This window comes from Protopterus annectens, chromosome 8.part0, assembly GCF_019279795.1.
Source record: "Protopterus annectens isolate FY-2018-M chromosome 8.part0, PAN1.0, whole genome shotgun sequence".
In the NCBI taxonomy this organism is placed as follows: Eukaryota; Metazoa; Chordata; order Ceratodontiformes; family Protopteridae; genus Protopterus; species Protopterus annectens.
The window spans coordinates 458,863,867-458,891,545 of record NC_056741.1 but is presented as its reverse complement, the minus strand read 5'-3'; the positions used below and the strand labels follow the sequence as shown (position 1 = coordinate 458,891,545).

Genomic DNA, 27,679 nt, shown 5'->3' with positions numbered 1-27,679 from the left:
AGAGCTGTAGATTTTACAGTATTATACCATGACCCCCCCCCAAAACGTGCACGCTGATTGGCCAGCGTGCACATTGTAAATCGAGTTAAACTAATGGAAAAAGGTCCGGTCGCCCGGACTTTTTTCCATTAGTATAACTCTACTTTAAACACTGTCTGCTATGTTAAATGGGTTTAACATAGCGAGACAGCTTTAAAATAAGCAACGGACATCTCCGTTGCTTATTGTAAAACTGTCTCACTATGTTAAACCCATTTAACATAGCGAAAACAGTAAAAGCAACGGAGATCTTGCTTTCTCCGTTGCTTTTGCCCAACTCTGATGTACTGCGAGGCGCAGTACATCAGAACTGCTGCGGATGCCAGACATCTGCGGAAGGGCAGTAAACAGGCATTATACTATGCCATTATTTAAGAAAAGTAATAGTTTCTTTTCTTAAATAATGTCATGGTATAATAGCAATAACCCACTTCTGGGTGTGGGTAATGCTGTATTTACCCACGGTTGGCTTTACAAACCACGCCAACCGTGGGTAAATCCAGCATTACCCACACCCAGGCGTGGGTTATTGCTATAATAACATACACCTGTATGAGCTGAACTATAGATATGGTATGCATCAGAAAATCAAAGTGTTTAAACTGTGGTGGTGGAGAAATCTTGAGAATTTTTAGGGATGCAAAAAGTTCAACTTAGACAATGCTTATGGAAATAAAACCCTGATTGCTCACTGGAGGGTATGATAATCAAACTAAAATTCAAATACTTTTGAACACATAATATGAAGACAGAATTCAACAGAGAAGCCACAGATGCTGGGAAAAATCAAAAGTAAAGAAGAAGGGAGAGACAGAGAGCTAAAGACAGGCAGTATTACTGAGGCAATTTATATAAATCTATAAGAGCTTAATTGTTGATAAGAGAGGTCTGGTATGCTGCAGACCTTCAGGTCATGAGGTGTCAGACTTAACTAAATAACTAAGCTACCACACCAACAACCTCCCACTGGAACTTTCATTGATCCAGAAGATTTCTTTAGTTTGTTCTTCACTCTTCAGTAATGTATCTCATGGAATACATGTGCTGAAAATGACTGTAAATGGGAGAACAAACCAGTGTTAATTCAATTATATTTTGCTAAGTCATATGCTTAGGCATTTTGCCAGTTCTTTCCATAAGCTCTGCTAGTGCAGGGCAATATAGGCAACTCTCCCAGGTGCAAAGTGTGGGGGGGGGGCATGATTACCCAATCTGGATCTTTCTTTAATGTAACATCATGGTAAATTCTGAGCACTGTAGCACTTTGTGTGTCTGTAGTAACTGCTAAATTTGTAGCAAGCAGTTTGTGACAGTTTAAAAAGGAAAAAAATGTTTTTTCTAAAGTAAAGCATGAGCACTATAGCACTCAGTGCAGGCAGTATATATTGAAGGAGGGACACAGAAAATGGACCTGAGTGCCCGAAGCAGGGGGGATTGTCATGCATTTGGCCAACTAGTTAGCGTGGCTGTAGAAGGAATGTCCATTTTTTTTTGTTTTGCTCTTTAATCGATTAATAGAAGAGCTGGGGAGGTATAATAAGCTGACTGCTTATCAATCGGCTTAGTACAGTGAATTAAGTGTTCTTTTTTTGCTCTTTAATAGAAGAGCTGGGGAGGTATAATAAGCTGACTGCTTATCAGTCGGCTTAGTAGAGTGAATTAAGTGGGGTTTTTTTGCTCTTTAATAGAAGAGCTGGGGAAGTATAATTAGCTGACTGCTTATCAATCGGTTTAGTACAGTGAATTAAGTGTTTTTTTTTTTTGCTCTTTAATAGAAGAGCTGGGTAGGTGTAATAAGCTGATTACTTATCAATTGGCTTAGTACAGTAAATTAAGTGTTTTTTTTTTGCTCTTCCCTTAAAGAGCTGAGAAGGTGGTGCATTGGTTGATAGTATCGTCCCAGGGTGCTGGTTAAAACAGCTATGTTTCTGTGCACCAATAATTATTTGCTGTAACTCTGAATTTTAATACTTCAATAGATTGTGGCAAGTCATAATCAATCACTTTTCAAAGAAAACCCTATAAATTTGAATCAAGAGTTGTCTTGGTCTGTAACTAAAAATATTCCAATCTCAAATATTTATGAATCATGCCTAGCTTTAACACATTTTGCTATATTGTGGAAAGACTGGATATGCAGCTTTTATACATGTCTGATGACTAAAGACTTAATTATCCATGGCAAGAATGTTTTAAATAGGAAAAAGGCTTTTGACTACAACGGGGTGGGGGATTTAATAAGGCCTACACCAAATGATTTTCCATGAAGGCATAGTGGCATGTCCCCAACATGGAAACCGGCAGCTGAGCGATCCAGTAAACAGAGCAGAGGGGCATGCACGAGTGTGCAGATACGGAAGGGTCTGTGGAATGCAAACCACCTCATGAGCAGGTGATTTGCAATCCAGTAAGCAGAAAGGGACCCATGTAGGAGCAGTTTGGTGTCAGAAATGTACACAGAAAATAACTGTGTACAGAAATGTAAAAATTAAACAAGGGCTATAAAAGCCCAAAAAGAAGGCTGGATATTGCAATATAGACATGGAAATGCCCAAAACTATGCCCAGTTACTCCAAAAAGCAATGCAAACCATTATAAGATATAATTTTTTTAAGACACATATTACATTTATGCAGCTTGCAGCAATGCACAAATATGTCATTATGCAAAAAAATATATATATATTAAAATGTTGAAAAAATGAAAATTAGAAATTTGCAAAAATAATGCATTATAGTGCCCTGCATGCCAATTGTACAATGGCAGGTTTCAGTGGTTGCTAAGGAGGCAGGCCCTGGAGTAGTGAAGTATCAGGGTATATTCAAGAATCTGTGTGCAAATTAGCTGGGGTCGCTGAATAGCAGATATGGGCCACTGTGTCCACAGATAAAATCCATGCAGGGCCAGAACCATGTTGGTGTTAGTAGAACAGATAGCTGACATCAAAAGGGTGTGTGTCAGTATATATTTAAGTGGATTGGAGCTCAGCAGCGCCAATTCGTGCTCAGCTAAGCACAGCTAAGCAGGGGGTGCCCAGTGCTGCTAAGCTGTGTTTAGCCATGTGTTTTAACTAGTTTAAGCTAAGCTGAGCATGCCCATGCATGGGGGTGTATCTAGACTGCTGAGCACTGGTTTGAGCGCTGTGCTGCAGGCTTAACAGGGAAAGGAATTTAAGAAAAGAAAGGGAAATAGCCTGGGAAAGCTAATCAAGTATAAATGACTGATAAGCCCTGTGTGATGACTGTGCACTGGCCCAGTTATCAAGAAGCCTCAATCCTCACCACTAGCACCAGTGAGGGGCGTCCACATTGGGAAGGATAACAAGGACACACACAGTAAAGTACAATTTCCCTTAAGAGCACACAGAGATCATAGTCAGTCTGGGGCTGATTTCTCCCTTTCTCTCCAGATGCTCAATAAGACTCCCCACTGGCACAGCTCTATGGTTCAGATATCAGTTGAGTAGTCAAGCCAAAACCTGCAGTATCCTCTCTATCCAACCAGTGCTTCATGTCCCTGCCCAAGTAGCTGACAAACACAAACTTTGAGATTTGGTTTATATAAAAACACAGATATTCCTGGGGAAGGCTGGCACAGGTTCTCCAGCTATGCCCTCTCCTGCTAGGCTATAAGGTAGTAAACACTGCCACCAACTTCTTTTATCAGCTACTAATAAGGCCCTTCCCAAAGGGTGACCAGCTTCATTTTGTAATATTACTGTTAACCAAATAGTAAGTGTAACCCAGCGCTGAGGCTATTGGAGTAGCTTGGACAGTATCACCAAATGCATGCAATGTACTCTAAGAGCTTAACTTATCTCTACACAAAACAACCACAGTTGAAAGGTTTAAAAATATTTAATAATAAATAATAAAAACACAAGACAATACTTATTACTTCAACAAAATGATATTACAGAGTTCAGAAATCACAGGAAAATGCTTTAAAATAATACTGTAGAATAAAATACCACCAAGACCACCGATCCAAGAAGTAAGCAAACTTAATGAAACACTTAGAGCCTCAGCTTGCACAGCCTTCCAAGAGTAAAACCACTACAAAAAAAATTTCAAGTTGGCATAGGTAAATTTGTGGCTAAAAAAAACTCTTAAAAAAAGAAACCCTGTTGATTTTAAAGTATGGTACTTTGGAGCCTCAGGGACTCAACAAAGAATGTAATTGGATGTATGTGATTTGAATTGTATGCTTAATTGATTAATTGTTTTGTGTAATATGCTGTATATAAGCAAACAGTATTTTGTAGTGTTTTTACTCTTGGAAGGCTGTGCAAGCTGAGGCGCTAAGTGTTTCATTAAATTCGCTTACTTCTTGGATCAGTGGTCTTGGTGGTATTTTATTATTTTATTTATTTATTTATTTTTTAAGTTGTATTTACTAATACTGTAGAATAGTCTGACATAAATATAGAAAACAGCTAGACTAATCTGGCTATTTTTATCTATCTCTAAGATAAATCACTGTTCTAAATAAATATCTTACTTTCAGAGCAAAGACAGAGTGCTGGTGAGTTGATGTGTTCAGGTTCAAACAAAATCCAAAATGCTTAAATCTTTCTCTCTGAGAAAGTCTTAAATTGATAAATAGTCAATACTGCTGAGTCATTTCATATTACATCATTTTTATCACTTCTTTAGTTCTCAGGCTAAGAGAAACTCATGTACATTTCTTAGTAAGCTGTACTTGGCTAGGAAGCCACAGCAATAAAAGACATTATACATGTAAAACCTTAGTAATTATTGCTTAAATCAAGACAATAGAGAGAATTTCCTGACCCTGACATCCCATCTCTGGGCTTGAGATCAAACAGTCATACAGTGCTTGACTTATCAGCTTTCTTCCATTTGTTGGTTACATATTAGAAGCTCAGTACAATATATAGTTTAATCATAACATATAGTTCTCTTTACATTTGTAAACCAAGTGTGTGGATTATATTAATATTTACAATTGACATAGAATTATCTACAAAATTCTGTATAGCTAGGCTGGCAACCTTCACATATCCACCCCCCCCCCCCCCGGAGAACTCATGCTAGTTTTCCAAGTGACCTTTGAGAAATGTTGCTTGTGAGGGTTAGGTCTATCTGAGTATACCTTACCCCATTCCTTGTCTTCAGAGTGCATTTGTGTTGGCATTGCTAACCCCACTGCAGTGCTGCACTGACATATCATATGCTTGCAACCCTAGGCTCCATTTTAGCAACTTGTCATTTTGCTGGCTGGCTCGTAACCATATTAAGGGATTGTGATCTGTAACTACAGTGAATTTTCTTCCATACAGATAAGGCTGAAGTTTTTGCAGTGCCAACACTATGGCTAGATTCCTTTTCTACAGCTGCATAGCATTCCTCCCTGGGTTGAAGCCTATGACTGAGATAAACCACTGGGTGCTCTTCTCCCTCTGAAGAAATCTGGCTAAGTACAGCCCCCACCCCATGGTTCAAAACATCCACCTGCACAACATTTTTTTTTCCTGTAATCTGGACTGGCTAACACAGGGGGTCCTCCCAAAGCTTCTTTAAGCTTCTGGAATGCTTGCTCACATGTTGGGGTCCACAATAACTTACCTGGTCTGTTTTTCCTTGTCAGGTCTGTGAGGGGAGTAGCTATGGTGCTATAACTGGCAACAAACTTTCTGTAGTACCCTGCTGTCCATAAGAATGCCCTCATCTGCTTTTTGGTAACATGTGCAGGCCATGCCTGAATGGCTTCTAATTTGGCAGGTTCTGGCCTGATCTTACTACTCCCCACTCAATGTCCCAAGTAGGAGACTTCTGCCATACCCACCTGACATTTGCTCAGCTTAATGGTCATCCCTACCCTCTGTAGTCTGCCTATCACCTCCCTGACATGCTGAAGGTGCTCTGGCCAGGAATGGCTGTAGATGGCAGTATCATCTAGGTAAGCAAGGGCAAACCCTCCCGCTCCTGGTAGGATATGGTCTACCAGTCTCTGGAAAGTTTCTGGGACATTTTTCATCCCAAAGGGCATCTTTGTGAACTCATACAAGCCAAAAGGAGCCACAAAGGCTGACCTCTCTCTAGCACTGGTAGTCAAAGGCACCTGCCAGTAACCCTTGGTGGTAACATACTTAGCCCCACCCAGCTGCCGTAGGGCCTCATCTGTCCTAGGCATGGGGTAAGCATTTGACTCTACGTGACCATTTAATTTCCTGTAGTCCAAACAGAAACTGGTGCTGCCATTCTTCTTTGACACCAGCACCACTGCTGAGGCCCAGGGACTGTTGGACTCTTGAATTACCCCTAGTTCCAACATTTCCTGTATCTCCTCCCCTAGAGTCTGTTTGACTTTCTCAGGCACCCTGTAAGGGGCCTGCCTAATAGGCCTTTGGGGTTCTGTATTCACCTGGTGCTGCACCAGGTGAGTGCACCCTGGTTTCTCATGGAACATGTCCCCAAACTCCTGTAAAACTGCTCGGATTTCTTGAACCTGGGCAGGAGATAGCTGCTGGGACATTACTACCCCTTCCGCTGAGGTGTCAGTCCGAGCCTCAATGAGGAAATCAGTCATCACATTTTTCTCAGACTCCTCCTGCAATCCACTGCAAATATCCCACGCAAGGGCCTCCCTATCATAGTAAGGCTTCATCATGTTAACATGGTACAATTTGTGCCTTTGCCTCCTGCCCAGTAGTTCTACCATGTAGTTAACATCACTTACCTTTCTTACCATGTTGTAGGGTCACTCCCAAACTGCTTGCAGCTTGTTGTGTCTGACAGGAATGTGAACCATTCGCCACTGCTCTATAGCAAACTCTCTAGCTCGCACATTCCTGTCATACCAGACCTTTTTCTGTTGTTGGGCTTCTGACAGGTTCTCCTGGGCAGCCCATGAGTTCCCCGAGCCTTTTTCTGAGGTTTAGGACATATGTCACAACAGACTCCTTGTGAGATCACACTCACCCTCCCACTCATCACAAATTAAGTCTAGAGGCCCTCTCACCCTATGCCCATACAACTCAAAGGGTGAAAAACCTGTGGATTTCCGGAGAACCTGTCTGTAAGCAAACAACAGATGGGGAAAATATTTGTCCCACTCCCTCTTAAACGTGTCTGCAAATGCCCATAGCATGGACTTGATAGTAGAGTTTAACCTCTCAACAAGACCATTAGTCTGAGGATAGTAGGGGGTGGTCTTCAGGTGCTTCACCCCACAGTACTTCCACAGACAAGCCAGCAGGTCTGACATGAAATTGGCACCTCTGTCATTCAGTATGCTTTTTGGAAACCTACCCTGCTGAAAATCTCTAAAAAATCAATTGCCACTTCTTCTGCCTCAATGGAGGACAAAGCCACTGCCTCAAAGTATTTTGTAGTGTAATCTACTACCACTCGGATATACTTTTCCCTGTGGAATTTGGGGTACTCAGAGGTCCCACAATATCCATAGCTACCCCATGAAAAGGCTCCTGTATCATAGGCAAAAACATCAAAGGAGCTCTTACCCTGTCTCCTGCCTTGCCTACCTTTTGGCATTGCTCACAGGTCCTGCAGTACCCTGTTACATCTCTGGAAATTCAGATCTATATCATGTTATTGTAAAATCAAAATGTCAAACGGCACAACAGCGAAAGTGCCGAAATGTCAAGGGTCTGTTTTTGAGATCGCAGTACAGTGAAGACTGGGATATTTGCCCTTTCCTTACTGTAGTGCAATCTCTGAGGTGGAATATATATTTAGTGGGGGATGTGGAGGGCACAGCCCCTCAGAATACCACATTCGAGTTTCGGCATTTTCACTCTTGTGAGCATTTGACAATTTGCATCTATGATGTTATGATATAGACGTGGAAATCCCAGGCCAATAAAAGTTTTGCATAATACGTCTCTATGTCGATTTTATGCCCATATGACCTACAAAGGGAATATCGTGGGCTATGGCTAGAAGCGCCAGACAGTAGGGTCTAGGCACTACCAACTGCTGTATACTCTCACCTTCTAGCCCTCCCTCAGGGGTCCACTCTTTATACAGTAACCCTTTGTCCCAGTATACAGATTCCTCCTTCCCTTGAAAATCAGGTCCTCACTAGCTATCTCTCTTGGGCCTTGTAATGTAGGGTCTGAGAGCTGAGCCTGTCTCAACTCTCTCTATGTAATCCTTTCCACCTCTTCTTCCACAGGAAGTCTCGCATCCTCTGACAGTGCTACCTCACTGTCAGCCTGGGTACTACTACTCACCTCTGCCCTTGCAGTTACTCTGTCCAACGGACCATCAGTACCCACAATCAGCTGTGGCTCAACTTCAGTCTCACTTCTACAAGGTAGCTCCCTTCCTGAAGTAACCACCACACCAGTCCTGGCTGCAAGTATGCAGTCTGTCTGGGTCTCCCCCAGGCTACCAGACCCATATGCTTGTCTCAAAGGCTGACTGCATGTAACTGCATTAATACATGGTACTGTATTATCAAAATCCTTCCCTATCAGGACATCTGCAGGATGGTAGTTTGGTACCCCTGTTGTCTCAAGACAACCTACTATTGGAATTTTGTCTTTCCCAGTTACTGGCTCTCCCACCTTTTGTTCCCCACCATGCCTCCATGGACATCTATATGCCACATGGTTCCACTGGTTGCATTCAAAACATTTAACCCTACGTCCTGTATGTGTACCTGGACTAGTGGCTTCCCCTGCTACTGGCAGATTCTATTGGGGCAGTCTGGGCTGCCCACCATGGGTTCCTTTAGACCCATGAGCAGCACTGCGGATCCATTTCCTGTGCAGGGATTCTCTGCTTGCTAGGTATAGGTCTCCCTTCTTCCCCAACTCAACTGAAGTAGCACACTGTCTATTAGCTAACCAGATCCTCATGTACTCAGGCAAAGTGCTAAAGGCTTGTTCCCTCACAGAAAGGTCTGGCAACCCTTCAAAAGTGGTGACCTGACACCCACTCACCCACCTATGGAAATAAGTGCTCAGTTCAGCAACATATTTACAATCACTTTCATCTGCCTTGCGTCTATGCTCATAAAAGTTTTTCCTATAGGTTTCAGGTGTTAGCTTAAAAAATTCTAACAAACAATTCTTTACAGCATTATAGTTAAAACAGTCAACATCAGATAATTTGGAAAGTACATTTACAGCTTTACCATAGAGTAAGGGGGTCAGGAACCATACCCAGAGCCTTTGGTCAACATCATACTGTTTACATACCCTCTCAAACATGTGAATGAAACTATCAAAATTATCCCCCTCTGTTAACTGTTGAAGAAATTTACTGACCTTTTGTGTTTCTGGGGTCCAGTTAGTCCCTTCCCCATTACCTCCATGACTCTGGCAAAAAGTCAGCATCTCCTTTACATGCTGCCTCTGCTTCTAGTTCTCCACAGCTTCCATTTCCAAATGCCTGACCTCCAACTCAAGTCTCTTTAGCTCCAGATGGATTTTTAAGTCCTCTACAGAAAGGTTGAGCTGCCCATTTTCTGATTGTTGGACATCTCCACGGTCAGACTGATCTTCCTCCTGATTGCTGTTTTCTGATGCAGCTGTTACCAAAGCTGCAATCATGTTTGTCTTAGTCAGGTTTCCATGCACCAGTCCCTTAGCCTGACACATCTCAGCCAACTGTCTCCTTGTCAGCTTGCCATACTCCTCTGTTGACATGCTTGCCTGCTTTCCCTGACTAACTAAGCTAACAAAATAAATAAAACAATAATAATCTGAACTCTGAATATTCACTGCATGGCTGATTTAGTGTACAAAAACACATTCAGTAATCACTGTCCACAAGTTACAGGAATTCAATGTCCACACCACTACAAGCCAATTAGTATGTGATGTGGATAACTCGCCACAATCAAACAATTAATATTTGATGTAGATATCCCACCACTGCCAAACAATTAATATGTGATGCCTGTGCACTGGCCCAGTAATCAAGGAGCCTCAATCCTCACCACTAGCACCAGTGAGGGACATGCAGATTGGGAAGGATAACAAGTACACACACAGTAAAGTACAATTTAGATTGCAGTCAATCTGGGGCTGGTTTCTCCCTTTCTCTGCAGATTCCCAATAAGACTCCTCACTGGCACAGCTATAGGGTTCAGATCTCAGCTGGGTAGTCAAGCCAAAACCTCCAGTACCCTCTCTGTCCAACCAGTGCTTTGTGTCCCTGTCCAAGTAGCTGACACACGCACACTTTAAGATTTGGTTTATATACAAACACACAGACACTCCTGGGGAAGGCTGGCACAGGTTCTCCAGCTATGCCCCCTTCTGCCAGGCTATAAGGTAGTAAACACTGCCACCAACTACTCTTATCAGCTTATAATAAGGCCCTTCCCAAAGGGTGACCAATTTCACTCTGTAATATTACTGTTATCCAAACAGTAAGCGTAACCCAGGGATAAGGCTATTGGAGTGGCTTGGACAGTATCACCAAATACATACAATGTACTCTAAGAGCTTAAATTATCTCTACACAAAACAGCCACAGTTGAAAGGTTTAAAATATATTTAATAATAAATAATAAAAACACAAGACAATACTTATTACTTCAACACAATGACATTACAGAGTTCAGACATCACAGTAAAATGCTTTAAAATAATACTGTAGAATAGTCTGACATAAATATAGAAACAGCTAGATTAATCTGGCTATTTATATCTATCTCAAAGAGAAATCACTGTTTTAAATAAATATCTTACTTACAGAGCAAAGGCAGAGTGCTGGTGAGTTGGTGTGTTCAGGTTCAGACAAAATCCAAAATGCTTAAATCTTTCTCTCTGAGAAAGTCTTAACTTGATAAACACCCAGTACTGAAGAGTCATTTCACATTACATCAGTTTATCACTTTAGTTCCCAGACTAACAGAAACTCGAAATTTACATATATTAGTAAGGTGCACCTGGCCAGGAAGCCACAGCAATCAAAGACATTATACATGTAAAACCTTAGTAATTATCTCTTAAATCAAGACAATAGAAAGAATTTTGTGTCCCAGACATCCTGTCTTCGAGATCAGTCATACAATGCTTAACTTATCAGCTTTCTTCCAGCAGAGTGCACTGTGGTTACATTTATGAAGCTCAGTAAAACATATAGTTTAATCATAACATATAGTTCTCTTTACATTTGTAAACCAAGCTTGTGGATTATATTAATATTTACAAATGAAATAGAATTATCTATAAAAGTCTTATCTAGCTAGGCTGGCAGCCTTCACACCCTGTTCCACTGACACTGGGCCATTCAAAACCTGCAATGATAAACCTGGCAGGTGGAATGCATCATAGTCAACCAATCACACAGGCTGCATCTGCAGCACACCACAATAAAGTATGCATACACCCTTCAATTTGATTTTTCACACATACCTGCACCATTGGAGTACACACTTTGGAATTGTAACTGACAAAATGATATGGGCTGCTGCTGCTCTGCTACATATGTATGTGCTAGAGGCTGAGGTCAGTGCTGATGTTGACAATAGGCCCAAATTGAGAAGGAGAAGAGTGTTCAGGCCCAGGGTAACCTACCATGAGCTACATGAGTTGGAGATAGTAGAGCGATACAGGGTGAACAAGAACATACTACAAGAACTCACAGAACTTTGCCACCCTCAACTCAGACCCAGAGCCAACAGAGGGGAACCCATCCAAGTGGAAACAAAGGTATGTGTAGATGTTAGAATACTAGCTACAGGTACTTTTCAAAAAACTACTGAGAACATGATGGGGGGGGGTCTCACAGGCATCTACATACAGGGTACTCCACCAGTTCCTGGCCGCCATGCAAACATATGCCAGTGAGGACATATATTGACCCCACACCCCTGAGGAGAGGGCCAGCAAGATGCATCTCTTCCACTGTGTAGCACACTACACTGAGGTACTGGGCGCCATAGATTGCACTTATGTGCACATCAAAGCACCACTTGGTGAGGAGAGTAGAGTCTATTTCAACCACAAGGGGTATAACTCCATCAATTTCCAGGTCATGTGCAATACCCAGGGCATTATCATGAATGTGTGTGGGCAGCCCTGGCAGTTATCATTGCTCCCACATCTGGCACACATCACTGCTGTATCAGATGTTTGCCAGGGGGGACATCCCCTACAGCCATCTACTGGGGGATGCTGGCTATGCACTGGAACTGTAGATGATGACACCCATCAGAAATTCACACACACCTACTGAAGAATGCCATAACGAGGCAAACACACAAACTAGATACATCATAAAGCATGTGTTTGGGCTGCTCAAGTCACAGTTCTGCTGCCTCGATATATCTGGTGGAGCCCTGCAGTACTCTCTAGCCACATGTGCACACGTGTTCACAGTATGTGCCATGCTATCCAATATGATCCTGTGGAAACAGCTGTGGCAGGAACATTACAGGGAAGGGGCACACAGCCCCCCACCAGTGGCAAGGTCCCCACAGCCATAGGGGGACTTGGAGGATAAACCCCCTGAGCATGTCCTTGTAGGCAGATGTAGGCATGTGCAGTATACCCTGGCCTTGGCAAAGAGGCAACACATAGTACATGCACTGACAATCTAGGGACCTAGGGATTGACACCTCACTCTGACTCACATACATAGTAAAAAGGATCCCAGCCACACCACACAACCCCTACCTTACCATGTATTGGCTGTGTATTGCATGCATCTGACAGAGTTAGGCCTGAAGCACTGTTATCTCAACTGCTGCAGGCACAAGATAAGTCACTCTTCTTTACAACAAATGTATGGGGTACTAGACTATAGTAGCATATGTATGGACCTGCTGCATGTATGCAATGGAATAGAGTGGACTACTGGGATACCTGCAGACAACTGACAGCTATGTGGGACAACAGGAACTGTCTGCCAAATATTGGTCACCCCATAATATGTAGTAGGCCCCAAGGTAGCAAAACCCACTGCACTATGTGAGGGAAATGACAAACAACTGGGTCACAGAACAGATGCATGACTGTAAATACTAGAGTTCCCTACCCCCAACACGCCCATGTTCCCATACAACTGCAGTAACATTATGTTTGCAAGTTAATAGCAGCAAACCACACAATCCCAGGGCTATTCCAATTAACCTGGTGACATATTCCATTCCCACAATATGCAGGGGGTCCATGTGCTATGTATGTCTGTGGTTAATAGTGTCAGGAATTAAACCTCACTGTCTAGTGGCTGTTGTGACTTACTGGGCTGAGTACATTACCATGGTTGACAGTGTTCATGGTTCGAGACTGGTTGCACCTATGATTTTGCATGTGAGCTACAGCTATGGTAGGAGTTCTACAGACTGTCCATATCTCACTATGTGTTACTGTAAGAAAGCTGGACAAAGCCAGAAGCAATGGAGGGACAGGGGACCACAAATATGGACAGTACACAGCTCTGAGTAACCTAGATGGTGGCTAGTAGAAAGCAGGTTGTAATAAGTCAATGTAGCAGCAGGATGTAAAACCATCACGTTACTCTGTCAGTACTTAACAAGTCAGTGGGCACCATCATACCTCTCAAATGTACAGAGTTTCACAGAATGTCCACATTTTTGCCTCATATTTCTGGTCTGTTTTTCATAACATTGCAGTTTACTGGCAAACTAGTGGAAAATCAATAAAGGCTGGCATTAGAAAATAATGACAGAGATTTGAGATGCAGATATCATGCCCTTCAGAAAATTCATGTTAACACAAAACCAGTTATTCTACCAACCGTCTAAGTTTGTAAGCGCAATATTAAAAAAAGTGTCCCTATTTTTGGGCCTGTGTCCCACTTTTATAAATGGCTTTGTCCACATTTCTTGCTCTAAGAGGTTGAGAGGTATGGGCACCATGTAGCATTATAATACCAACACAACACAAACTGTCTGAGGACCAGAGCAGATATATGGGGTGCAATGCTAGACATCCTGCAAAACAGGTACAGTCAGAGGTGTGAAGTCTGTAACCCTGTGTAATGTATTACATCTTTTACCCCAGTTACAGCATACCTACAACTACATAGAGCAGCAACTGTGGACAAAGCCAGGAACAGGAGCAAGACAAATGCCACATATAAGGAGAAGGATGAACTACTGGCCAGACAAATATAGAAAGTGCAGAGTAGAGCAGGTCATGCAGTAGCATGGGTTTCCTGCTGTATATGGAGTCAGTAACTCAAATCTCTGTCAGCAGTTCCTCACATCAATCTATAATGGTCTGCCACTGATGTACCAGGAAATCACATTGCTATGTAAAACATACCAGACATATGATGCAAAACCCTGTTCAGTCTAATACAATCTGTACACATCCTAGGCATGTGTCAGATATTTCAGCCAGCACACAACTGGGGAATCACTTGGACATTATATCAGGGATGTTCTGGACTGTTTAATATGGTGCAGCAGCCAATTGGCTGTAGCACACAAAATCCCAGACTGGAGTACAAGTAGGTCTAGCCTGGAGTCCCATTGTAAGTACTAATGGTCACACTGGGCATGCTTCTCCACTTAGCTAATTTCAGCCCATGTCTGAAGCCTCATCTGCCTCTAGAACTGAGATGTCAATATATCTCTGTGCATACAGACAGCTATGTATACTTAATTGTCTCTCCCTATCCCCGTCAGAAATGATTACCCTTATCTATCAGTATGTGGCACATATAAGATATATATGTATCTGTAGCATTTGATATAGATACATTTATACAGGTAATATATGTATATATAGGTAATATATGCATATTATATATAAAGAATCAGAGAAGGGGGAGTGAGAGACAGAGACACAGAAAGATACAGTATGATGTAATGCTGCAGCCACTTGTACACCAAATGTTACCAGTGGCATGCAACTAGTACAGTGAGCTGCAGTGTGTAATAGGTAGGTAAGGGTTCTAATCTCACACCAGCCACTGTGTGTGTGTGTGTGTGTGTGTGTGTGTGTGTGTGTGTGTGTGTGTGTGTGTGTGTGTGTGTGTGTGTGTGTGTGTGTGTGTGTCTGTAGATATTCCACATACAGCAGTATATACATGCCCAACAGCCTATGTTTGTGTAATGATCTGTGACTAGTGTCCTCCACAACAGTGGCCTCCCCGTCAATAGCTACTGATGTCATCCACCCCAACAGCAGTTGCAGACACTCTCCAAATACATAAACTCCATGATGCATGCAATATGTACGTAGCACTATACTCAATACAACTAGAAAGGTAGGTATTCTAATCCCAACAATGGCAATGCTGTGAGTATGTGTGTGCATATTGTACCCCCTTGCAGCAGTATGTCTGTCTTGCCTATGTGTGTGCAATGCTAACACATTTTAAGGCCTGTGCCTAACTGTTAACCCTCACATTGGCTTATTTAGAGGACTTGCTGATGCCATCCACCTTAGAAGCACAGTTAGACACTCTACAGATACATAAGCTCTGTGGCGCAAGGAATAAAGACATAGCACTATAGTGTATCTAGCTAAATAGGTAGGGGTTCTAATCTAAAAATTGACAACTCTGTGAGTGTGTGTCTGTGTGTATAAGCATATCCGCTCCGAGCAGTGTGGCTGTATTGCCTGTGTGTATGCAATGGTTATACAATTTTAAGGGCCTGTGCAAACCTGTTAACAATGAATAAATAAAAAAGATCCAACCACGAATGAAGGCAGAACGACCTTTATGGTAAAAAAGTACAAGCGCTTTCGTCTGGACAAGACTTCTTCAGATACAAACCTGTTAACAACCCCATTGGCAACTGTTACAGTGCCTGCAGATGTCATCCACATGAACAGTAGTGGCAGACACTCTAAAAACACATAAGCTCTATGGCATATGTGCTACACATGTAGCACTATAGTATGTACAACTAGACAGGTAGGGGTTCTACTCTCAACAAGAGAAGTTCAGTGTGTGTGTACAAAAGCACTTGACTATCTCAAAATACTGAAATCTCGAATTTCAGTATCTCAAGACAAAAATGCCAAAAGTGCTGAGAGAAACTGCACTTAAAAGTGTCAAATTCACAGTTGTGGTGGTATGGTATGTGGGATTTGCTGCATTTGTAAGTCGCAGTGTACTGTGGGATATGGTTTGCCTGCTGTTGTGTGGATATATGTAGAGATTCAGGTAAGTACTGTTTTTTAAGGGTTTTGAGTAGGAATTTGAGTGTATGTTAGTGTGTTGAGAAGTTTTAGGTGTAGGTTAAGGTTGGTAGGTAAGAGTGTGAATGTGTAAATGTTGAAAGTGGTGGTATTTGTATGTATGTGGTGTGTGTTTGTGCAAGGGGAATATAGAGTATGTAGTGGTGGGTTTAGTATCTTTGTCTTTTTAGTGTGACCTCGGAGTAGGTATATATAAGTAATGGGGGTGTGGGGGGGTGTAGCCCCCCCCTGCTTATATGTAGGGTAGGTATGTGAATTTGGGTTGTTGTGTTTGTGTGTGTTTTGTTGGTTTGTTGCAGTGTGAGGAGGACGGTGTATGTATGCTTGTTTGTGTGGTGGAAGGTGTATTTAAAAGTCACGATTTTGAATTTCGTACTTTTGAGATTTCGATATTGTGACTGTTCGGCTTTATAGTCCCAAGATACTGAAATTCTAGATTTCAGTATTTCGAGATTATAAGGTGAATCTGTGTGTACATGTATCCCCTTGCAGCAGTGTGACTATGTTAGGGTTATCATCTGTCCCACTGTGCAAATTGCAGTCCATGTTTGGTCAGGTGTATCCTGTGAAAACAACTAAAACAATACAAATGTCCAGAGAGTGTAGGACAACAAACATTCCCTAAAATTTTCTAATAGTTGCATAAAACAGTCATTTTACATCAGAAACACTTAAATGTTATTAGAAATAGCATAATCTAGGAAATGCTACAAAAGTAAGCTGTTATATTGGCAAAACAAGTGAAGTTCTGTCATTTGCAATTTGAATTGAATTGAAATTTATGATAAGATTGTATGTCTGTTTTTTTTAAATAATTATCTCTCTATGTATGTAAAAAATGTGATTTATTTAAATTTCTTTTGTATGTGGAGCTTTTCTCCCGGGCCTCCACTGAAAATGTGCACTTTTTGGCCCAGTTGACCATCCCAATAGACAAATGCATATAAATAAATAAATAAATAATATAATATAATATAATATAGTCCTCACTCAGTAGACCAATATTTTAGTACAATTCCCCATTTGGTATGTACCTATCAGGACATCCGCACCAACTGGAAAGGCCACAGAAGTACTTCACAAAGGTAATCCATGGCCTCCAACACCTGTCCCATGCAGACAAGTTCAAATCACTATTGCTTCACTCAGTATCAGCCAGGTTGCTCAGAGATGGGCTGTGTCATGCTTACAAGTCAATGTTGGACCCTGCCCTACTAGAGCTGCCTCATATCCGTAACTCTAACACCTCATGCATTATCTGCACTACAGGCCTAAGTCTGATACATGACATCAACACAACCTGCTGTAGTGACAGGTTTGTCTCCCAGATGCTGCCCTGTCTCAGGAACCACAAATCTGTCCCAGGAGTCCCACCCATGACCCTCATCAATAGGGGTGGGCAACAGGTGCTGACTGTTGTTTATATTTGGGGATAAACTAATGTCTAGGCTTGTAAGGGCCCCAGGGCCATTACTCTAGTATCCTCCTATGATCCTATGAACCTATGATCCTACTGAACTCCCAGGTGACATGTATCAAGAGTAGCATGCTGTGTCATTCGGTAAACTCCAACACATAGCAGAAAATAAACGCCATGTGTATTAAATTGTTTTGACTTTCCATCTCCGTGGTTGGCGTTTATTTTCTGCTACGTGTTGGAGTTTTTTGTGATACTTTTCTCTTTTTGGTGTTTCATTGGGTATGCATGCAAGATTATGCTGTCTGCCCACATTGTCAGTGACACACTGTTCTACACATACACACCTAGGTAACCATACACATGTACAGCCGTACCTTGGCAAAGTCACATTTCTGCATTGGCACCATACCATCCTGAGCCACTGTATTGGCACCAGGTCTCCACGGTGTAGACACACAGACCCTTGGAACAGAAAAAGAAAAAGGTCTGGGAGACAACTGTTAGTCAGCAATACTACCAACAATGCAGCATCATGGAACAAAGGTACATGTACTTTGATGTGTACTCATGACACATGTCAGCAGACAGCACCTTACAGGGCATAACACTACTGCACTGCAAACTTTTATTAAATGTGCTATAATCAGCCTGTGCATCAGACACATATTTTCATGTCCCTGGATTGATGGTATGGATGACAGGGATGTTGCACAGGTATCATCACATGCACAGGGTGTGGTGTGGGGTTGCCAAAGGCCTAGCCTGTGCCACACAGTTGACATTGTGTGTGTGTGTGTGTGTGTGTGTGTGTGTGTGTGTGTGTGTGTGTGTGTGTGTGTGTGTGTGTCTGGAGGGGTGCTGATAAACTGGGCCATGGAGGGGAGCTGTGTGTGTCTGTTGGTGACCTGCATTTGACAGTAATATGTGAGTGTGTGCACATACACAGTCAAGCCATGTGCTAGCCCTACATGAGGGTATGTTGACAACTGCGGACCGTACATGACAGAATGTACAGTTCACTGTCTCTGGCTACAAACATGGAAATTGGCTCTGCCAGGAGTGGCACTGGCACCACCATGCCCAGGGTCAGATGTGGTACTACGTGCTGATGGTGACTGGTGTCTGCTGGGTCTGTGTCCCTCACTGGACTGCCCAGGACCACTTGCACATGGCCTGCCATTTTGTGGTGTGCACAGCTCCCTCCCTTCTGTAGTGCTGGTGGTACTGCCACTATGAGGTCATGACTGTGCACGCCACGTGGACTCTCAGCTGATATTGGTGTTCACTATGTCCACATGTCCGACACCCTACTTCCACCACATGTTCCAGCACAGACAATGCACAGTCAAGGAGTGACAATGTCTGACCCAACCATCTGTCCACTCATCGGCATAATGATGCATGGCATCACCAATGTTGTGGATGGAGTCATGGATGCCAAACAGTGATACATCCATGATCCTGACCATCCATCTGGTGTTGCATTCAGAGCATGCCTGTGCCTCCATGATGGACTGAAACATGTGTCGAGTGACTAGTGATGTGACACCTGTGACAGGTGATGGGTGGGCAGCAGTCCTCCTTTGAGCACCCTTGTCAATCTGCCTGTGTGGGACCTCACCAGCTTTTTGTCTATGGCTAATGTCTGCAGTCTCAGATGCCATAGTTGCCACACTCTTCTGTTTGATGCCACCACCATCTGACTGTCCAATATCTGTGGCTGCAGAGGACTGGGTATGTGTGGGTATACTGACTGTGTGAGGGAACATTGGAGGAGGAAGTGGGATGTCAACCCATGGGACAGATTCAGCCCCCAACAACCCCACCTGTGCCTCACCATGGCCACCATCATCATTAGTGTCTGATGAGACACTGACATCAGGTTGTGAGTAGGGTACACTCCTAACCCCACTGTCACCTGTGAGGAGGAAAACAACATGACTAAATTAATACCTGCACTATTATGTCTGCTGATCCACACACACATACAGGTGGGTGCCACAACTGCATTACACATACCACACCTTATTACTGATCCTATGCACAAAACACAAGCAGACCAAAACAGACACAGACAAGACAGGCCCTTAACAACATGCAATGCAGCTACATCCAGTTAATGTTTTTAGTACTATGCACCTGTGAGATAAGCAACATGTCAGTGTATGTGATGGACCTTCACCTAAAACACAGTGCATCCATCTCCACCATACTATTGCTCCCTGTATAGCAGATTGCATACATCTTCACAAAAATGCGTGCAAATATGGTATATCTCCTGCAAATATGCTACTGTGATTACTAAGTCAATGCACTTCAGTGAACCCTTCCACAACTGAACATACAAGTATTGTACTATGGCTAAACTTAACAGATGTGGCCACAGCAAACTGACAGCCCTTAACATTCCTATGGTATAGATAAACCATAATAAAACAGTTTCACACTCACCGGCTACAGAATGTTGGACTCTGGCCACACCAGATGTATCAATGGAACTGTGGAAGAGAGGTATTTTCAGGAAGCACAAATGTGGCATTGGTACAGGATAATATGTGCATATATCAACATATACAGTGCGAACTGTGATACTGCCCACATTGCTGACATTCTGAGTATTTGCGCAAACATGTGCATTACAACCCCCCCAAATGCAGATTGAACTGACATCCATGTACAGGTATGCAGAGGCTGCCACTATGACTGCTACAGTAATAAAGTGATGACCACAGGAGGCTTACTTGGATGCTCCTCTGCAGTGGAGGCAGGGCCACCACCTCCATGATGTATGGGGTGATAGATGCTTGTGAGTTGATGGCAGAACCCAGGTTTGCCAGGAACTCCTCTGTGGCCAAGAGTAGTTGTTGTGTTGCAGGCCCTCCACTGGTGGCAGCACAGTCCCTGGCTACCATCACAGCCCTTCGCTGTGCAGCATTTATCATTTCTGTGGCTCAGTGTTGGACCTGCTCATAGCTTCTATCCTGTAGCCCTATGTGATTTACTGATGCAACAAGGTCTGCCCACAGTGCAGTGCATTGTTCCTGATTCTGGTGACTTCAACAGCAGGATGTCATGATCCAGTCTGAAGCTGTCAACTATAATTTCATTCTTGGTTGCAGGAAAAGGAGGGTTTCTCTACATCAGTCCTGTAAGACAATAAGAGGGGAACACATCACAGGACCACATACATTGCTCTCCATTATGTACAAACCCTGCACATCCACATTTGCCAACACTATCCTCCGCTAACTCCCATATCATACCCCGCCATCTAGCACCACAGTATGTATGTGGATATCAGCAACATAGTGGCAATACATCATGCATTTACCTCCTCATCCTGCTGTTTCTTGCTACTTGCTGCATGTTCTCTAAGGTGTTCAACTGCATCTTTTCTGTTGCACCTATTACTGCTTGTTTATAGATTGTCTACACTGTATGCGGTAGTGTAAGCCTCCTACTTTTATTTTAAGCACCTGGGCTGTATACCCACCCCTTAAGTCTCCCTGGCCTTCCTCCCTCAGATTCTGACAAATAGGGTTGGACAATGTCCTACAGTTTCCCCTGCCAGTCTGGTTGATATCGGCATTCAGGCACAGTGTAGCAACTGCCTTATGTACATGGACAAGCATGTATAAACACCACCAAGGAACAAAATTTGTGAGATGCAATGACATTAGAAACCTACAGTGCATGCTTTCTCCCTCTCAAGCCCACATGTCCAAAAAGGTAGTCAACACAATCAGTATACCTCACAAACCACCCTCACCTACACAATACATGCCCACATATGCAGTGGTCCTCAACATAAACATCCCCAAACAAAAGAGACCTCTGCCGCAAAAACACACACAAATGCCACAGTTCCTCACCATGCATAGCCACATACCTGTGTCCCACAGCCACTAAGGCATCACCATAAATCAAACATATTAGTCATAGGAGACTCCATTGTGAGACACATAGATGTGCCTCTCACCAGGCTGTATATGGGGAAGGTCACAGTTGTCTGTCAGGTGCCAGAATCTGCAATATCACATATGCTCTGCTGTCTCTCAACAACAGGTACTGTTATGAGTCTGTCATAGTCCAAGTTGGCATGCCTGACCTGAGATGTACCTCCCTGGACTATATGAAGTAAGACATGATTGAGTTGCTGATTATGTGCTCCATGCAGGTATGTCCCTAACCTTAAATAACAGTCTGCCGTCACCCAGAATGATGTCGCAATACAATCAGGAAATGATTGACATTTACAATTGGCTTGGTTTCTGGTGCCATTCTAGGGGGATCCAGTACCTGACAGCCTGGGATATGATCAACTTGACTGTGATGCTTTGTCAGAGATGGCCTCCATCTGTCTCACCTGGCCTTCAGGCTTCTGACAATGGTTCTTGCCACCCCCATAGTGCTTTTATTAGATAAAGTGGTGACGTTAACACTACCAACATAAAACTGTCAACAAATCGCAAATTAAAGGTCATGCTGCTAAACACTAGCAGTCTAAACAAGAATCTGCACTTATTGCAAGCAGTCTTAACCCAGGAAAATGCTGACATCTGTGCAGTCACAGACACATGGTTCAAAGCTGCAAAGAGAACCCCAGCCTTACATGGTCACCCATTCTATCATGCAGTCTGACCCCAAGGTGTAGGCAGTAAAGCCAAGGGACATGGGGTTTCACTATATATGAAAAACATACACACCTCCAGGCTGGTCATACAGTAAAACACCCAGGAGACACTCCAGGAACAGTTAATCATTGCCAAGACCCCTATTCAAATCATAGCTAGCTACTGGCCCCCACATGTGACCAGGAAGCCCATTCTGCCTATATGGACCTGTTCAACTCTATCAGGATTTGACTCTGTACTCTGATCCTGGATGACTTTAACTACCCAAACATAGATTGAAAGACCTACTCATGCCAGCACACAAATACCCAGAGATTCATCAAATTTGGCAATGCAAACACCTTGAAACAGCTAGTTGAGACCCCCCCACATGAGGTGATGCTCTCTTGGAGTTGCTATTAAACAATATGGGTAACCAGTGCAGCATCCCTACAGTATCATCCTCCATAGTAAAACCAGCCATACAACAATCATGTTTGCAGTCACCATCTCCCACAATACTCATCGAGCTAGGGTCAGACATACAAACATCTCCAAAGTTGATTACAGCCTCCTGAGGGATGGCATAAACAGCTTCACAGCCCCCACTCCCTCTGTAGGAACTGACAAAAATATCCACAGATACACCAAAGCATTATACATCATTTGTATAGATGCATGGAGTCAGGTATACCCAACAGGACTACATCATCCTCTGCAAGGATAAGTAAACCTGTGTGGTGGACATCTGCAATAAATAGACTATAACAGGAGTGAAATATTGCCGTCCAAAACCAGGAAGGAGCAGGTGTCCTATCTGAAGCAGTGTCTCCTTAGCTTGAACAAGGAAATAAGAGCACTACTGAAATCCTGCAAAGCAAACTCCAAGCCCACATTGGCAACATCCACTACAGACAATCATAACTCCTTCTTCACATATGTCTGCAACCTCAAAGGAAGTACCCAGATCTGCTCAGACGTGGTGGTTAAGGATACCAGATATACAAGTGCTGTAGATATAGCAAACTTGCTGCCTGTCAGAGTCAGTGAAAGCTTCATCCCCTGTTCCCCCCACCACTAGATAAGGACATCCCCAGTACCTGCCCCCTTTTCCTTGTATCTGGGGAACAGGTCATCACTGCCATCTGAAAGTCATGGAATACATCCTCCATGGGACCTGATCACATCACAGGATGCATCCTACATGACCTCAAGCATGAACCTGCATCATCATTATGCACTGTGTTCAACCAAAGCCTGAACACCACCTTTGTCCGAGCTGAGTGGAGGACACCCGCTGTCATCCCTTTACACTATGGTGGACCGTCCACCACTCCGGCACATTATAGACCCATCAGCCTAACTAGCCTGATCTGCAAGGCCATAAAACAGATTATCATTAGCCTCATTAACAAGGAGACTGATGACCTCCACGTACTCAATAACACACAGTTTGGCTTTTTCAAGGGGGGGATCATGTCTGTTACATTTGTCTGACTTATCTGACACAGTTTCAAAGCCATGGATGAGGTGGACACAGTGCATACTACCTACCTTGACCTGGCCAAAAACTTTGACAGTATTCCTCACTTCCTCACTTGGCCATAATATATATATGCTCTCAACTAGGCATCAATCCATATGTTACCAAAAGGGTGGCACATTGGCGCATTGACAAAACCCACCTAGTCAATATAGGTGAAGCCACCTCAAGTGGTAGACCTGTAACTAGTGGGGTAACCCTGTGTTCTGTTTTGGGGCCTGTATTATGCGTGATTTACTCTTCTGAGATGTAGGGCACAACCAGTAGGCTATGGGCAACCACATTTGAAGAAGACTGCATGCTAGGTGCTGTTACCAAATCCCCTAGTGATGTCAACATCCACCAAGAGGGTCTCACCCAGACACATAACTGGTGCCAGACACATGGCTTCAGGCTGCATACCACATAAATGCAGCATCATCCCCTTTGTGGAGAGTAACATCCCCACAAATTATCACGTTATTAGCAATGTCCTATGCACGCAATCAGTAGTGAGGGATTTGGGCACACAGGTTGATGGCACCATGACATTTCACCACCATGTTGCTTCCATTGTAAGGAAAGCCTTCCATATCACCCACCTCATACGTAAGGGTATCTCATCCAGGGACATCAGGGTTATTGAGTATAATGCCCCTTTCAACATGTACCTCGCAAAGCACATGCTTGGGAGACCAAAGAGGTTCCTCACCAGGGCCTCAAACATCTACCATACACAGACAGGCTAAAAGCCCTATCCCTCTACCCAGTTTCATACAGACTCTTCAGAGGTGACCTCTGTTTGGCATATAAGGTGATCAAGGACTCCACCTTGATGGGACTGTTGCACATCTGCAAGTCAAGCTCCACTTGATTAACCTGCACACATGCCCTCAACCTGGTCTGTCACATCAACAGGACTTGTTTGCAGGTCAAATGTGTGTCCCAGACACTCACCCAGCTGAGGAATGGGCACCCTGTCCACATCAGGCATCTATCATTGATATGGAGACTACTGCAAACCAGCAGACATTGAAAGGACTTCTTACAACAGAAGGTAATCCATTACTACAAATAGCAGCTACTACAGTAGAAACAATGGGAGTCACTCCCCAGCAGATGGAAGGTTTAACTGAGTGTATACTGACTTTGGAAAGGAAGGTTCAAACCTTCAAACGGCTCCAATGGCAGTGACTAAGCTTTAATGCTTATCTGGAGCTGGGAATAGCACCAAGAGGTTTCCGAATAAAACCTATGCCATCATATGCTAATACAAACCCTGAACTTTTAAAGAAATGGCAACAGCTAAATCTTAAATTGAGCAGTGAGTATATGCTATTGATGAATGACTTTTTTGCACCAATAGAGTCTGAAATGATAAATGAAATATTGAAATTGGAAAATGAACTGTGTGAAATTTTACATTATTCCGGTGTAGCACATCACTATCAATTGATGCTGAACAGGTTGCAGCAATTAGATGCTAAACTAGAATCTACAAAAAAACAAAAGTTGTTGTGAGACATTAATGATTATAAAATGGGGCACATCTTCTTTTGGCCAAAAACAATAAGAGTTAATGCAGCCACTAACAATCGGAAAGGGGAAATGTACTGCTTAGATCAAATAACACTAGATAACACTCTGGCAATGGATGTAGCTAGCAGAGACACTATGAATATTCATGAGGTGACAAGCTTGCGAATGATGCAAAATCAGGAAGGAGAGATCTTCAAGGAAACAATGCAAGAACGAGAAGGTGAAAGATCTGGCTCAGGAGAGCAGAGTCGAGAGTGTACAGTGAAAGATGGGGTAAAGGAGCATCAAAATGCTCCTACATCGCAGCATGTGATAGACAATTTACATACATCACCAAAAGAAATGGTGGATAAAACGGCAACTAAAAAGATGGATTTTTTAAAAACACCATTTCGGCTGGAAGTAGCTGAGAAAATAAGTTTAAATTTACAAAAACCTATCAGGGAATGTCCCATACAAGAGCAGCCGGGTAAACATATGAGCAACATGGTGAAATGAAAGAACAGCAGCCCGTTTGCTCAGAACAAAACAGCAAGACGCTGACTAGGGCGTCAACAGGTATTGTAAACCTTTCAAGTTTTGCTTTATCAACAGAACATGGGACACTGCTACAAAAGGGAATGAAGTTCATTCCTATCTACATGGACACTATCGTTGATGCTTTAACAGACTTAAAAATGTTTGCTAGAAGAATTAATTTTAAGTTAATATTTAAACAAAGTCAAAGTAATAGTCTAAATGATGTATGTAAAAGGAAAAGTGTGTTTATACCAACTAGTTATCATATAGTTACAGCATTTCATTATATCTGTGAAAATGAACTAAGGCAAGTGTATGCTAAAAAAGTGGAAAAAAATACTATAACTTGACAACCCAGGAGAGTAGAGGTTTACAGCAATTAATGATGAATGATGAAATAGTGATTAAGCAGGCTGATAAAGGGGGAGCAATAGTTCTAATGGATAAAGAAGATTATGTGAATGCTATGTATACATTCCTGCAAGATGAAAAAAAAAATAAAAATATTACTTTTCAAGAGATAAAGGTGTGTATTAGTGAGTATAATATGGCCATTTATGATATGCAATTTAATAATGGTCTATCAATAGAATTGTTTAATTTTTTTCACTCTATCATGTCCAAAAATACTGATTATATATGGTATACCAAAACTGCACAAATCATTAGCACACCCCCCCCCCCCAATGAGACCAATAGTATCAGGAAGGGGGTGGATTACAGAACCAATATCGCTATACCTTCAGGAAAATTTAAGTAAATATCTGCCTTTATGTGCTAGTTATTTGAAAGATACTATTGACTTTTTACAGAAATTAAAGAACTGGCATATATCTGAAAGTAATGTAAACTACATCTTTGCTACACTAGATGTAGATTCCCTCTTTACGGTTATACCCAATGAATATGGGATAGAGGCAATCCGTAGTTTCCTGATTGAGGAAACAGACATACAAGCGGGAGAGACAGAGAATATATGCCATCTATTAGATATAGTTTTGACAAAGAACATGTTTCTGTTTGATGAGGAACCATATTTACAGATAGCAGGTGTAGCCATGGGTACAGCAGTGGCTAACACCTATGCTAATTTAGTACTGCATCAATGGGAGAAGAATATGATGTTTGGCACAGGAAATGAGGGGAAAGAGAATATACTATATTATGGTAGATATGTAGATGATTGCTTTTTGGTGTGGAAAGGGACTGAAGATACTTTGAGAAGTTTTGTACACTATTTAGAGAGTACTACAACCTTTTTCCAGTTTAAAATAGTTTGCTCCCCAAAAAAGATAGCTTTCTTAGATGTGACTATAGAAAGGAAGGGTGAAAATATTGAGACCAGTGTACATAAAAAAGAAGTACAAGTTAGTAGATATGTACATAAGAACAGTATGCATCCACCACATATATTCAAAGGAATAGTAAAATCCCAAATGTTAAGGGTGAGTAGGCTGAATACTGATTATGGGGTATGTGAAGAACAATTAAATGATATGGCTATTGAATTTTTAGAAAGGGGTTACCCATATAGAATGGTCAACCAGTATGTAAAAGAAACTTTGGAAGCTAGAAAAGTTCATAATATGGTGGCATTTAATATTAGGGAACAAAGCGCAACAATGAATATACATAAAGCAGAAGTAGGAAGATACTTAACAACTTATAATTTAAGAACTGAGCAGGTGAAGAAGGTAATAGAAAATAATTGGGGCATTTTGATGGCTATGCCTGAAATATGCCAGATATTGGAAAATAGGCCTTTCTTTGGATATAAAAATGCTCAAAATCTGAAATTCAAACTATGCTATAAAGACTTTCCAAAACAGAACAATGGAAGGCAAAATAGTTTTAAAATGGGTACCTACCCCTGTATAAATTGCACTTGTTGTGATGATATT

General features: G+C 42.4%; 1 protein-coding gene across 2 annotated transcripts in view; it reads right to left on the bottom strand.

Moving 5' to 3' along the window:
- LOC122808873 (toll-like receptor 2) overlaps positions 1 to 27,679 on the bottom strand; it is a 90,338-nt gene that overhangs the window by 49,998 nt on the left and 12,661 nt on the right. The gene's annotated exons all lie outside the window — the stretch shown is intronic.